General features: G+C 36.3%; 2 long non-coding RNA genes across 2 annotated transcripts; one reads left to right on the top strand and one right to left on the bottom strand.

Moving 5' to 3' along the window:
* The first annotated feature begins 280 nt into the window (after positions 1 to 280).
* LOC309616085 lies at positions 281 to 5,926 on the top strand. The gene is made up of 2 exons (XR_014237269.1): positions 281 to 1,184; positions 1,232 to 5,926. It is a non-coding gene; the product is annotated as an uncharacterized lncRNA (long non-coding RNA).
* A 1,314-nt stretch (positions 5,927 to 7,240) lies between these two features.
* LOC309616080 lies at positions 7,241 to 11,257 on the bottom strand. Its single transcript, XR_014237264.1, has 2 exons — positions 10,885 to 11,257; positions 7,241 to 9,835 (listed from the first exon to the last, which is right to left on the bottom strand). It is a non-coding gene; the product is annotated as an uncharacterized lncRNA (long non-coding RNA).
* Positions 11,258 to 13,387: the final 2,130 nt, after the last annotated feature.

Here is a 13,387-nt window from a genome sequence, read left to right as displayed (position 1 = left end):
TTGCTGTAAACATAATATTGATATGTAAACCATACCAAAAATTAGATAAGATTTTCCCACTGTGGCATAGTGGGAAACCAACTCCTTATAATAGTACACACACACACACGCACACACACACACATGCACACGCACACGCACATACACACAATGTTAAACCCTGTACGAAATCCCTCAACCACTGTCCAGAGCGTTCAAGGACAGAGACGAAAGGACCTTCCCGCAAGCGTGCCTGTCGGGTCGGCTCGCTGCACCACAAGGTGTCGGCCGCGGCCTTGCCGCCTCCTCTCGCCTGCACCCCACTGCCGGCCTTTGGGCCCCACGCCGGCCCCTGTGTTACTCACGCTCAACACTGAGTCCTGTCTGCTCTGTGTACACTGCCTCCCTGCCCTGTCCCCATTCTTCATTCCTCCAGCCTCCCGCCCATCACTCTTCCGTATTCTGACTGTCGACTGAAAGAAAAGGCACAACATAAGGCTGGGAGCTGAGTTTATTCAGTGTTGTACTGAGGACTATGGCCCAGGAGACAGCCTCTCAAAGAGCTCTGAGGAACTGTCCAAAGAAGCAGGGGAGGAGCCTGGATATGTAGGACGTTTTTGGTTGGGAAACAAACATGAACATCAAAAGGTGACTCCTAATCCCAAAGAACAGACATCTCAAGTTAGGGATTTTAGTGCTCTTCTACGTACAAGAAGATGCAAGAATCTGCAGTCACTGAAATTTTAACTTAGACGTATATATTAACTATCTAGGGGCCGGAAACCAAAGCACAGAATGCTTTCTGTTTTCCTGCACAAATTCCTCCCAGATGCACTGTTCGTGGGCAAGTGGCTAATGGCTTGATCTCAGTAGAACTGAAATGGTGGGCGACATTTTTTCTTTTTTTTCAAAAGTGAGCATCCCTCCTCCCTAGGACTCCCCTCCCTCTCGGCCTTGCGCTGTCTTTGTCCTGCCATTCCACTTGGCACTTTGTCCTTTAAATCTTGATTTACTTGTCTCTCTTTCTCACTAGATAACAATTATCTTTGAAAGCAGAGGCTGTGTTTTATTTGACTCTGTGTCACCAGCACTTACTTTAGCTCCTAGCAGCAATATTTGTAGAATTAATGAATTATTTATGAGTGAATAAAGGCAAGTAATAAATAAATTTGACTTAGAAATCTCTTGCTCCAGTGTCTGGGAAGGTAATATAAATTTGACTTAGAAATCTCTTGCTCCAGTGTCTGGGAAGGTAATAGTAAGATGAAGATGGAGTGAAGTGTACAAACAGAATTTGAGAAGAAAAGCTGAGTGCATTTCAGACTGCACTGAACGTGAGTAAACCAGGGACACCTAGGCAGATAGTTAATAACACTTAACAAATATTTATTCAGAACTTATTAACTGCCAAGCACAGTTCTATGCATTAAAACAGGAGTCACCTTGCCCAGAGGGTTATGCCCTCAAGTCTTTCTTCAGGCAACCAGCTGGTCAACAGCTAAAAGACTGAGGGGGTCTGGAGACTGGATAGCTTGCAGGATAACCCCACGGAGCAAGTCACACTCCAGAGCTTCCCTGGGGTATAACTGAGGTCAGTCTGCAGGTGCGGATGTATTTGCAGGTGAGGATGTATTCCTGCTGAGTTCTTTTTAACAAAGGAAGTGATCTTCCTCTAGCTCCTCTCTACAACCCTGAGCACAACTGGAACTGCTGTTCTTTTTTCTTTTAATTTATGTAATTTTTTGCATCCAAATTTTATACACACAACTATTTTAAGAAGCCACTGTAAAAAGTTTGCAAAAGAAAGCAAAATGCTTTAGGAGCTTGTATTCTAAAGAAACACACACACACACACACACACCTTAAAATACATATATCATAAAACTCCAAAAACACATTTGTTCAGAATGAGTTGAGCACACGTTCTGTTCCATGTTGAACGACAAGGAGAGCTTGGGTATATTTTTGTATACCTCAGTGTTGTTCTTCGGAAATGTAGTTTAGGATTATGATAGCACTTCATCACATGAAATATGCTTCATATTTTCACATTTCTTATTATCTGCTGATAAATTCAAATGTGATTGTTAGAGAACATTGCTGCTTGCTGTGTATTAGCCAAACACAAGCAACGGCACGCTGCCTATTGGAAAACAAGAAGTGAATTAGGAGACTCATTGTTGCCTCTGATTGACCTGACCTCACTTTTTTGTCACCAACGGGATTTTCCATTAACCACAATACTGAATTCCCTACTCAAACTTCTGTATCAGATTTTTTTCTTTACGTATCTCACGTACTACTATCCTTCTTTCTGGAAGAATCTTCCTTTTGCCTACCACGGAATAGACTTAAGAACTATCTCAGGAGACAATATTTGTGATATTCTTTTAAATACTCATTCATTTGAGAAAGAAGTAATATCTTTGTAGATATCTTTATCATCTACTCATTTGTTAAGTTTATGAGCCCGTCGCCTGAAAAAGAAATGCACAAGCTAAAAGTTGAGAATTATGTTTCATTCAGTGGACTTACTGAGGATTTAAGCTTGGGATGCAGCCTCTCAGATAGTTCTGAGGACTGTTCTGAAGAGGTAAGGGAGGCTGAAAAAAAACCAATGTGGTGACCATCAAAAGGTTACTGCTAACCACAAAAACAGACATCTCAAGTTAAAGATTTTAGTACTTTTCTAAGTATGGGAAGATGCAAGAGTCTGGGCTTATTGAAATCATTCCTTTGATATGCATTTTAACTATCTAGGGCCATATCCTGCTTTGCTCTATCCTGAGTTTCCCTGGGGGTGGGGGGCCGGGGGGTGGAGGAGGCCTGCAGTGGCTGATGGCTTCATGCGCACAACATCCTTTGTTTACTGAAATGTTACGCAGCATTCTTTGTCCACAAGTCAATTAAGTGGAAAGGAATGCGTTATATAATATTCCTTAACATTTAAGATTTTAGTAAAACATTAAATAACATTTTTGCATCTTTAAGGTTATGTATTATTTAAATAATAAACCTCTTTTTAAAAAATAATAAAACCTTTAATGTGGCTTGGAAATCGTGAAAAATTTGCTAGTCTTGATTGGTATAAATATTTATGAATGAACATAGACTAAAATATATCTGCAGGCTTGACGGTCACATATTTTTTACAGAATTATGGAGACACTCTATTAAAGACATTTGAAAATGTAGGGACTTCCCTGGCGGTCTAGTGGTTAGTACTCGGCACTGTTACTTCCGTGGCCCGGGTTCAATCCCTGGTCGGGGAACTAAGATTCCACAAGCCATGCAGTACGGCCAAAGAAAAAAATAGTAATAAACTAATAAATAGATATTCTTTCCTTCCGTCCCTCCCTTCTTCCTCTCTCTCTTTTTCTGCTGTATCGAGTTCACTGAATAGACATTAATAGAATGCATGTACTACTAGAGGGATCAATGACGAAAAATTCTTTTTCTTTTAAAGCAAAGACTTATATGGTTTATTTTAACACTGCATTTATTTAGCACATTTACAAAAATAAGTTCACATGGAAACATTATCACAAGTTTACAGGAAGAGAAAAAAGATTTTTTTTTCCTCTCTCTAAATGTCTTGGTAGTTAGATTATCTTTTGCATTTTCTCTAGTTCCACTGCTGCAAAGTATTAAATAATGGTGATTTGTGGTAACTATAATAAGACTCTTACATATAAATTACCAGTTTTCACTCATAAATGTATTAATGACAGTTAATTTTGTTTTGCTTTTAAGCGTAATTTTTATTATGATTTAAATAAAATTTTGATATGAGACAAAATAGAAAAAAAAGACTCATAATTTGCTCACCATTACACAAACATTGTTAATATGTATTTAACTACGGGAACAAATATGCTCATTTTTGTTGATTTGGTCTTATGTAAACATTTTGCCTATTCTTATATCATGATTATATCTTCTTAACCATCTTAATTTCTTAACTATCATTTTAAATAACATCCTACTTAATAAAGATAATTTCCTTTACTATTTTATATTATTGAACAATCATTTTTTCCTGATTTTTATTATGTTAAAATGTTATAAAATATTTTTGCATTTGTGCATTTTTAATATTGATATTTAATAATGCTTCTTTTGAATTGGTTACAGGATATGGGGTCACTAAACAGCATGAAAATTATGTCTCTTAATGTGTATAGTCTTAGCATTTTAAATTATTAGTATGCTTTTATAATATTTTTTAGCAAAGTTTCAGACAGCCAGAGTCACTACTGTTCTGTGGACATTAGGCATTTAGACATTCATAAATGACTTATCAATATTATACAGTTGGGCCCATCAGAGAACTGAGCTCACAGTGAGAGGCAAATAGAGAGGGTCTGAGCTGAGATCAGCTGACCTGGAGCAAAGACTGCTGGAGCCATAAACCAACAAGAACACTTTAAATGGCAACTGCGACCACGTGGTGGAGGTGAAGAGTGGACTAGCGTGAATGAGAGAGCCATCCAGGGGCCTCACTCTTGGGGCTCCCCTACACTTTCCTGGGCCTTATGTCTAAAAATCCCACCAGATAGATGTAGCATGTCACATACAGGGTAGATATCAATCCAAGTACACCAATATTCATTTTAAATGTGAACCGTCTAAATATACCAATTAAAAGGCAGAGGTGGTTAGACAAACATGACCCAACATTGTCTATGAGAAACCCACTTAAAATTTAAAGACAAAAATTAGTTAAAGGTAAAGAAATGGAGAAAGACATCATGATAACAGTAATCAAAAGAAGACTGGAGTAGCTATATTAATTGCAGACGACCATACTTCAGGACGAAGAACATGGTCAGGGATAAAGAAGGGTATTATATAATGATAAAGGAGTTTATTCTCAGAAAACCCCATAATGATGCTTAATGGGTATGCACCTAATAAAAGGTCAAAATGTGAAACTTTTGCAATCTCTGCAAATATTTTGAGACCTAAAAACATTGTTTATCTAATTTCTTTTCTAAAAAATGTGATTGGGAACTCCCTGGTGGTCCAGTGGTTAGGACTCTGAGCTTTCACTGCCAAGGGCTCGGGTTCAATCCCTGGTTGGGGAACTAAGATCCCACAAGCCGCGCGGTGCGGCCAAATAAATAAATAAATAAAAATAAAAAATGTGATCATTTCATATGGCAACTTTTCCTTTGAATTCCTTGATTCTGTTTTTCACAAATCAACACCATATGGCTACTTAAATGCACAGAAATGGCCACAAAATCCCAAGGTTTTATTTTTTTGAGTGGGTATAACTTTAGAAAGATTTTCACTTCAGTCTCTGAAATGTCATTATTTTAAATTATATTTTAATTAAGAATATATATTAGTTATAAAATAAGAAATTTGTAGTATAATATTAAAATAATTGTAAATATGTAAGACACCAAGGGAAGTTTGTAATCTTCTGTTGCTACAGAAGCTTTTGTTTCAACTGAGGAATCTTCTAAAGAATTACAACCTATGCCAGAAAATCTTGATTTTGGAGTAAGCAATAACAGTCTGTGTAGAATGTGTTGGTTTTGTTTTTATGAAAATGTAAATGTGCCTTAACCTCATTTTTCCATTGTGGCAGAAACCACGCAAAACTTTGCCTTAGTAAACCACTAAAAGGTATGCAAAGTTTAAAGGAAAATCACCAGAATTGTTTTCAAATGATAAGAAAGAAAATGTTAAGCTAGGAACATAATTCAAATAAGATGTTTCTGAAAACTTCTTAAAGATCATCTTCAGAATAATCTTACAAAGTGAATCTTGAAACAGGGGAACTTTTGGGAAGGCTCGTGTCGTTGATACATCCCAATTTTTTTGAGGGGAGCACAGGCTAAGACAACTGAGTTGGGATCTGCACTTCAGCTGCATCAAAGGTTGTATCCTAATTGCTCAAAAGAAACCAAATGATTAACCAACCTGGATTTTAAAATTACAGTTAAATCCAAGTACTGGCTTCAATAATTGCACTGTTATGTTGGTTTTTGTTACTACATTTCTAGCCATGTCTCTGAATATGTTAGTTTTACACCATTTTAAATAAAATATTTTAATTTAATGGTCTATTCTAATACCCAGATATAAGCTATTCCAAGAAATGTCCTTTTCTATTGCATTATGATTGAGAACGTTTCAAAACTGGGAAGCGTTGCAAATATGGGGAGACTCACGAGGAAATGATTATTATCTGCATTCCATGATATTTTACATGCAAGTAAAAATTGGCTATTATGGCTTATTTTATTAGAATTTTAAAACTTATCTTTGGAGCATCTTTGACTTTTAGAAACATTACTATAAATGTATATGATTCAACTTTGGATGACCTCATAAGGAAAATACAGACTCTTCCTCCTCCCCGCAACCCCTGCCTAGTTTCTGAGCGATATAAATTCCTTCTGGTCCTTGTGTACAGGGAAAGTGTGAGGGAGCTGTGAGTCACGCCCACAGCAGAGTGCTTGGCAATGTTACTTAGAAATCTGGCAGGTATGATAATGGTTAAAAGGTATTTGGGGCTTAAACTTTTTAGCAAAATCTTCCATCATATCTCTTATTTTGTTCCATTGAAGATAGAATTTGTGGTTGTATGTTTCCATTTCAAAAAGTAAGTACAAAAGATGAAACGAAGCTCTGAAAATGGGCTTCTTGTGCAGTGGACTTGAGGTACTACTAAAATCAATACGCTTTTCATGTCTTAGCTGCTCCAAATCCTCCTTGTTCTTTAGAAAATGGAAACATGAAAACATGAAGTAGAAAACTTCCACTGTAATTACTACAGATAATAGAAAATAGAAAAGGCTCCTTTGACCTGTGAGGTTTTTTTTTTTTTTGTGAGTGGACTGCTAAAAAAAGCTTGCCTTCAAACCCAATTCGGGAAAGACCCATAAAGAGCTACCTCTTTGAATACAATAGGATCACCTCCATTATCCTCCTAATTATCCCCTGTGAATATGGGAGGTTCAGTCACCTTGTCTGTAGGATCTAGTTTTTCAAGATCATTCTCTATTTGGTGTTTGAAAAATAGGAAAAAGCAGCTTATTTCTGTTATTACTCCTGTTTTATTGGTAGTTTTTGATACAGCAAGTCATTGCAGCTCATTTCTAACACACACTCACATAGCTTGTCATTGCTAATACTGTGTGAGGGTAGGACAAAACATGATTTTGCATGGCAACATCACCTTATTCACAATGGCTGAGTTATTAACTCTATTATTTTTCTCCCTCCAAACAATGACACTGTGGTGAAGCAAAAGATGTATCCAGTCTCCAGTGTGGTAAAAAGTACCAAGAAATCTTAAGTGGCTCATTCCTAAGGGCAAAGTTCAATCCATTATGACCCCACTTGTTCCTTGGACACATTTGCTTTAAGTAAGAAACAAGACACTGGGTCTCAGAGTAAAGAACCATTCAAGGGAACAATTCAAATAGATGAGGTTAAAGTAGTCTTCTATTTACTCTAAACCACATTATTAAAGAACAATAAACCTAGCGAAAATAGGGCTTTGTGCCTGTATGTACAAACACACAGAATTCATAGAGACATGGAAACATGCCTGATTGCTTTCTAGGTACCAGGCACTATTTTCCAAGTACCATCTCCTCACAAAACGTTTATGAAGTAAATGTTGTCACTGTCGCCCGTGATAAACAACAGGGAAACAGGCACAGAACGGTTAATTGTCAAGGGCTTGAACTCTGTCCACCCCAGAGCTCAAACTCCTAACCACCATGCTATGCTGCCTTCCCATGTCAACAATGATGAGAATTTAAGACATGATGACAGAGCAAAGTAAACTTTTTTCAAGTTTTGGTATCTTAAAATGAAAAATGCCAAATATTCTCACCAGGGGGAGGCGGGTAAGGGCAAGTGGAATAAAAGCCAGACTTACTTTTTCTAAACCAGAATGTGGCTGGACAGTTATTTGTTACTTAAAATCCTGTTGAACTTGTCCTGAACACACAAAATCGCCTGCAAGCCGAAGAACCATCTGTCTTCTTCTTTTTTAATGACTTTGACAGCATGAGATTTTCCAACGTTTGTGCAGAATTCCTGAGAGTCTTACAGACACATGCTAAGAAATCCCATGGGTTACATCTGGAACACTAGCTAATATTTCATGTTCTGATTACTGTGGAGAAAGCAAAAGGCTTTTTCATTGTGTTAGAAGAAAGGAAGATAAATATTTAAAAAAAATACACCATAAGCTTTTGGAGTCTCATGTAAAATCAAGTCTACTTGACCTACCTGCTCTAAAATTGGGTGCAAACGTGAAGTCTTGCCATCTTTGGTTTCAACTATTAGAAAAACATTATGACAAATGACTTGGTATTTTCATACAGTTTTCCTGGGGTAAACCATAACACTCTGTCAGGTAAGCTGGTTTCCGTGATTTAGTCTATCTTTGACCTATTTCTTACGGCATTGTCAAACAAACACTTCTTATTCTCAGAAATGTGCATTAGAGATATGACAGGACTTTACTATATTTATTATAAGGGAAGGGTTCTTGGCTATTTGGATTGAAACTAATTATAAATACTCATAGAAATTTATACACAGGTCCATAAAAATAAATAATTGCAGTCAAGTTTTACTTTACTGTGTTTATATTTTTGTGTTTGTGAGTCTATCCAGCACTAGGAAGCAAACACATGTAACAAGAGGCTGGCTTAAGATAAGAAAATAGAATCCCATAATAGACGGAATCCAATCTGGGACTTGTTTCCTGTGGTGGAGGCGATCAGGAGTATGCTCAGACCCCCGGCTAGCGCCCCCTGCCCTCTGGTTGGTCCTGATAGAGGTCACAGAAGCAAGCCCAACCTTTCCACTGTGTATGTATGGATATACATGTTTTGGGGTAGATAAACACACTTATAATGTAAACCCAGATATTTATATACAAATGGGTGAGCAATCATTTATACCATACTCTCTATGATATAATCAATGCAGATGGCTGTGTGTGAATACATTTTATTTACAATGGAGGACAGTGTGTTAACTAATAGTGTCTGCGTGCCATTTACTATTTTAGAATGTAAATATGGTGTCAGCATCAGAAAAAATGAATTGAAAGAAATTCAGTCTGCATGGGATCATACAAAAACTGTATTATGTCAGACCTAGGGACACATACAGACTGAAAGTGAGGGGATGGAAAAAGATATTCCATGCAAATGGGAATCAAAAGAAAGCTGGAATAGCAATTCACTTATCAGACAAAATAGACTTTAAAATAAAGACTATTACAAGAGACAAAGAAGGACACTACATAATGATCAAGGGATCAATCCAAGAAGAAGATATAACAATTGTAAATATTTATGCACCCAATATAGGAGCACCTCAATACATAAGGCAAATGCTAACAGCCATAAAAGGGGAAATTGACAGTAACACAATCATAGTAGGGGACTTTAACACCCCACTTTCACCAATGGACATATCATCCAAAATAAAAATAAATAAGGTAACACAAACCTTAAATGATACACTAAACAAGATGGACTTAATTGATATTTATAGGACATTCCATCCAAAAATAACAGAATACACTTTCTTCTCAAGTGCTCATGGAACATTCTCCAGGATAGATCATATCTTGGGTCACAAATCAAGCCTTAGTAAATTTAAGAAAATTGAAATTGTATCAAGTACCTTTTCTGACCACAATGCTATGAGACTAGATATCAATTACAGGAAAAAATCTGTAAAAAATACAAACACATGGAGGCTAAACAATACGCTACTAAATAACCAAGAGATCACTGAAGAAATCAAAGAGGAAATCAAAAAATACCTAGAACCAAATGACAATGAAAACACAATGACTCAAAACCTATGGGAGCAGGGCAGAATTTGAGACACAGATGTAGAGAATGGACATATGGACACCAAGGGGGGAAAACTGTGGTGGGGTGGGGATGGTGGTGTGCTGAATTGGGCGATTGGGATTGACATGTATACACTGATCTGTGTAAAATTGATGCCTAATAAGAACCTGCAGTATAAAAAAACAAACAAACAAAACAACTAATATTAAACTTTCATTGGGTTATTTGTATGGAAATATGTTAATATAAATGTTTCAGACATTACATGAAATTTCTAAAAATCTTATATTTGTATTTGTATGGAAATATGTATGGAAATATGTTAATATAAATGTTTCAGACATTACATGAAATTTCTAAAAATCTTATATGTTCTGGTATAATGTTATAAGTAATAATCCTAGTTATTACTTTAAAATGTATATCTCAGAAATAACTAATTTTCTTGTCAACTGCATTATTATGAACTTTCATCAAATCTTTAACTGTGGTCATTTTTAAGTCTTTTCTCATTTACAGACAGTTCTGGGTGTACTCTGATGCTTTTGCAAATATGGTCCTATTAAAGGGTTTCATCTTCAAGAAATTCATGGAAGAGACTCTGACAAGTACAGGTTTCTGGTAACTGACTGTACTGTTGAACTGAATGAATAAGCATTTTCAGAACTCTAATGAAAAACTGATGAACTCAAAAAAGTGCTAACAAAAGATCAAGATGAAAAAAAAAATTTAATTACATGGGACTGAGTGAACTGATGAGGATGAGTATAATTTTTGTGACTTTCTGTCTGAATTAAAAAAAAAAAATCCCACAAGGACTCAGAGGCAAAGAATATACAAATCAATTTTCACTGCAAAGTAAAGGAGCTGTTACAGTGGAGGATTACTGGACTGAATGTCAATATTATGACATAGTATGAGTGTGTTTCAGGTTTGGAAATTGCAATCATTGTTGCTTTTGTTGTGGTCATCCATGTACAATGCTTCGTGTCAGTCTATTTATCTCTTGTAAAAATAAAATACAGTGTGTGTGTGTGAAAAAAAAAAAAAAAACCTATGGGATGCAGCAAAAGCAGTTCAAAGAGGGAAGTTTACAGCAATACAATCCTACCTCAAGAAACAAGAAGCATCACAAATAAACAACCTAACCTTACACCTAAAGCAATTAGAGAAAGAAGAACAAAAAACCCCCGAAGTTAGCAGAAGGAAAGAAATCATAAAGATCAGATCAGAAGTAAATGAAAAAGAAATGAAGGAAACAATAGCAAAGATCAATAAAACTAAAAACTGGTTCTTTGAGAAGATAAACAAAATTGATAAACCATTAGCCAGACTCATCAAGAAAAAAAGGGAGAAGACTCAAATCAATAGAATTAGAAATGAAAAAGGAGAAGTAACAACTGACACTGCAGAAATACAAAGGACCATGAGAGATTACTGCAAGCAACTCTCTGCCAATAAAATGGACAACCTGGAAGAAATGGACAAATTCTTAGAAAGGTATAACTTTCCAAGACTGAACCAGGAAGAAATAGAAAATATGAACAGACCAATCACAAGCACTGAAATTGAGACTGTGATTAAAAATCTTCCAACAAACAAAAGTCCAGAACCAGATGACTTCACAGGCGAATTCTATCAAACATTTAGAGAAGAGCTAACACCTATCCTTCTCAGACTCTTCCAAAATATAACAGAGAGAGGAACACTCCCAAACTCATTCTACGAGGCCACCATCACCCTGATACCAAAACAAGACAAAGATGTCACAAAGAAAGAAAACTACAGGCCAATATCACTGATGAACATACATGCAAAAATCCTCAACAAAATACTAGCAAACAGAATCCAACAGCACATTAAAAGGATCATACACCATGATCAAGTGGGGTTTAACCCAGGAACGCAAGGATTCTTCACTACACACAAATCAATCAATGTGATAAACCATATTAACAAACTGAAGGATAAAAACCATATGATCATCTAAATAAATGCAGAAAAAGCTTTTGACAAAATTCAACACCCATTTATGATAAAAACCCTCCAGAAAGTAAGCATGGAGGGAACTTACCTCAACAGAATAAAGGCTATATATGATAAACCCACAGCCAACATCATTCTCAATGGTGAAAAACTGAAACCATTTCCTCTAAGATCAGGAACAAAACAAGGTTGTCCACTCTCACCAATATTATTCAACACAGTCTTGGAAGTTTTAGCTACAGCAATCAGAGAAGAAAATGAAATAAAAGGAATCCAAATTGGAAAAGAAGAATTAAAACTGTCACTGTTTGCAGATGACATGATACTATACATAGAGAATCCTAATGATGCTACCAGAAAACTACTAGAGCTAATCAATGAATTTGGTACAGTAGCAGGATACAAAATTAATGCACAGAAATCTCTTGCATTCCTATACACTAATGATGAAAAATCTGAAAGAGAAATTAAGGAAACACTCCCATTTACCACTACAACAAAAAGAATAAAATACCTAGGAATAAACCTACCTAAGGAGACAAAAGACCTGTATGCAGAAAACTATAAGACACTGATGAAAGATATTAAAGATGATACAAACAGATTGAGAGATATATCATGTTCTTGGACTGGAAAAATCAACACTGTGAAAATGACTATACTACCCAAAGCAATCTACAGATTCAATGCAATCCCTATCAAACTACCAATGGCATTTTTCACAGAACTAGAACAAAAAATTTCACAATTTGTATGGAAACACAAAAGACCCCGAAGAGCCAAAGCAATCTTGAGAAGGAAAAAACGGAGCTGGAGGAGTCAGGCTCCCAGACTTCAGACTATACTACAAAGCTACAGTAACCAAGACAGTATGGTACTAGCACAAAAACAGACACATAGATCAATGGAACAGGATAGAAAGCCCAGAGATAAACCCATGCACCTATGGTCACCTTATTTTTGTTAAAGGAGGCAAGAATATACAATGGAGAAAAGACAGCCTCTTCAATAAGTGGTGCTGGGAAAACTGGACAGCTACATGTAACAGAATGAAATTAGAACACTCCCTAACACCATACACAAAAATAAACTCAAAATGGATGAAGGACCTAAATGTAAGGCCAGACTCTATAAAACTCTTAGAGGAAAACACAGGCAGAACACTCTATGACATAAATCACAGCAAGATCCTTTTTGATCCACCTCCTAGAGAAATGGAAATAAAAACAAAAATAAACAAATGGGACCTAATGAAACTTAAAAGCTTTTGCACAGCAAAGGAAACCATAAACAAGACGAAAAGACAACCCTCAGAATGGGAGAAAATATTTGCAAACAAAGCAACTGACAAAGGATTAATCTCCAAAATTTACAAGCAGTTCATGCAGCTCAGTATGAAAAAAACAAACAACCCAATCCAAAAATGGTCAGAAGACCTAAAGAGACAGTTCTCCAAAGAAGATATACAGATTGCCAACAAACACATGAAAGGATGCTCAACATCACTAATCATCAGTGAAATGCAAATCAAAACTACAATGAGGTATCACCTCACACCAGTCAGAATGGCC

The sequence above is a fragment of the Balaenoptera borealis genome (genome assembly GCF_965194805.1).
Source record: "Balaenoptera borealis genome assembly, chromosome: 18".
Classification (NCBI taxonomy): domain Eukaryota; kingdom Metazoa; phylum Chordata; class Mammalia; order Artiodactyla; family Balaenopteridae; genus Balaenoptera; species Balaenoptera borealis.
This window is presented reverse-complemented; position numbering and strand designations above follow the sequence as displayed.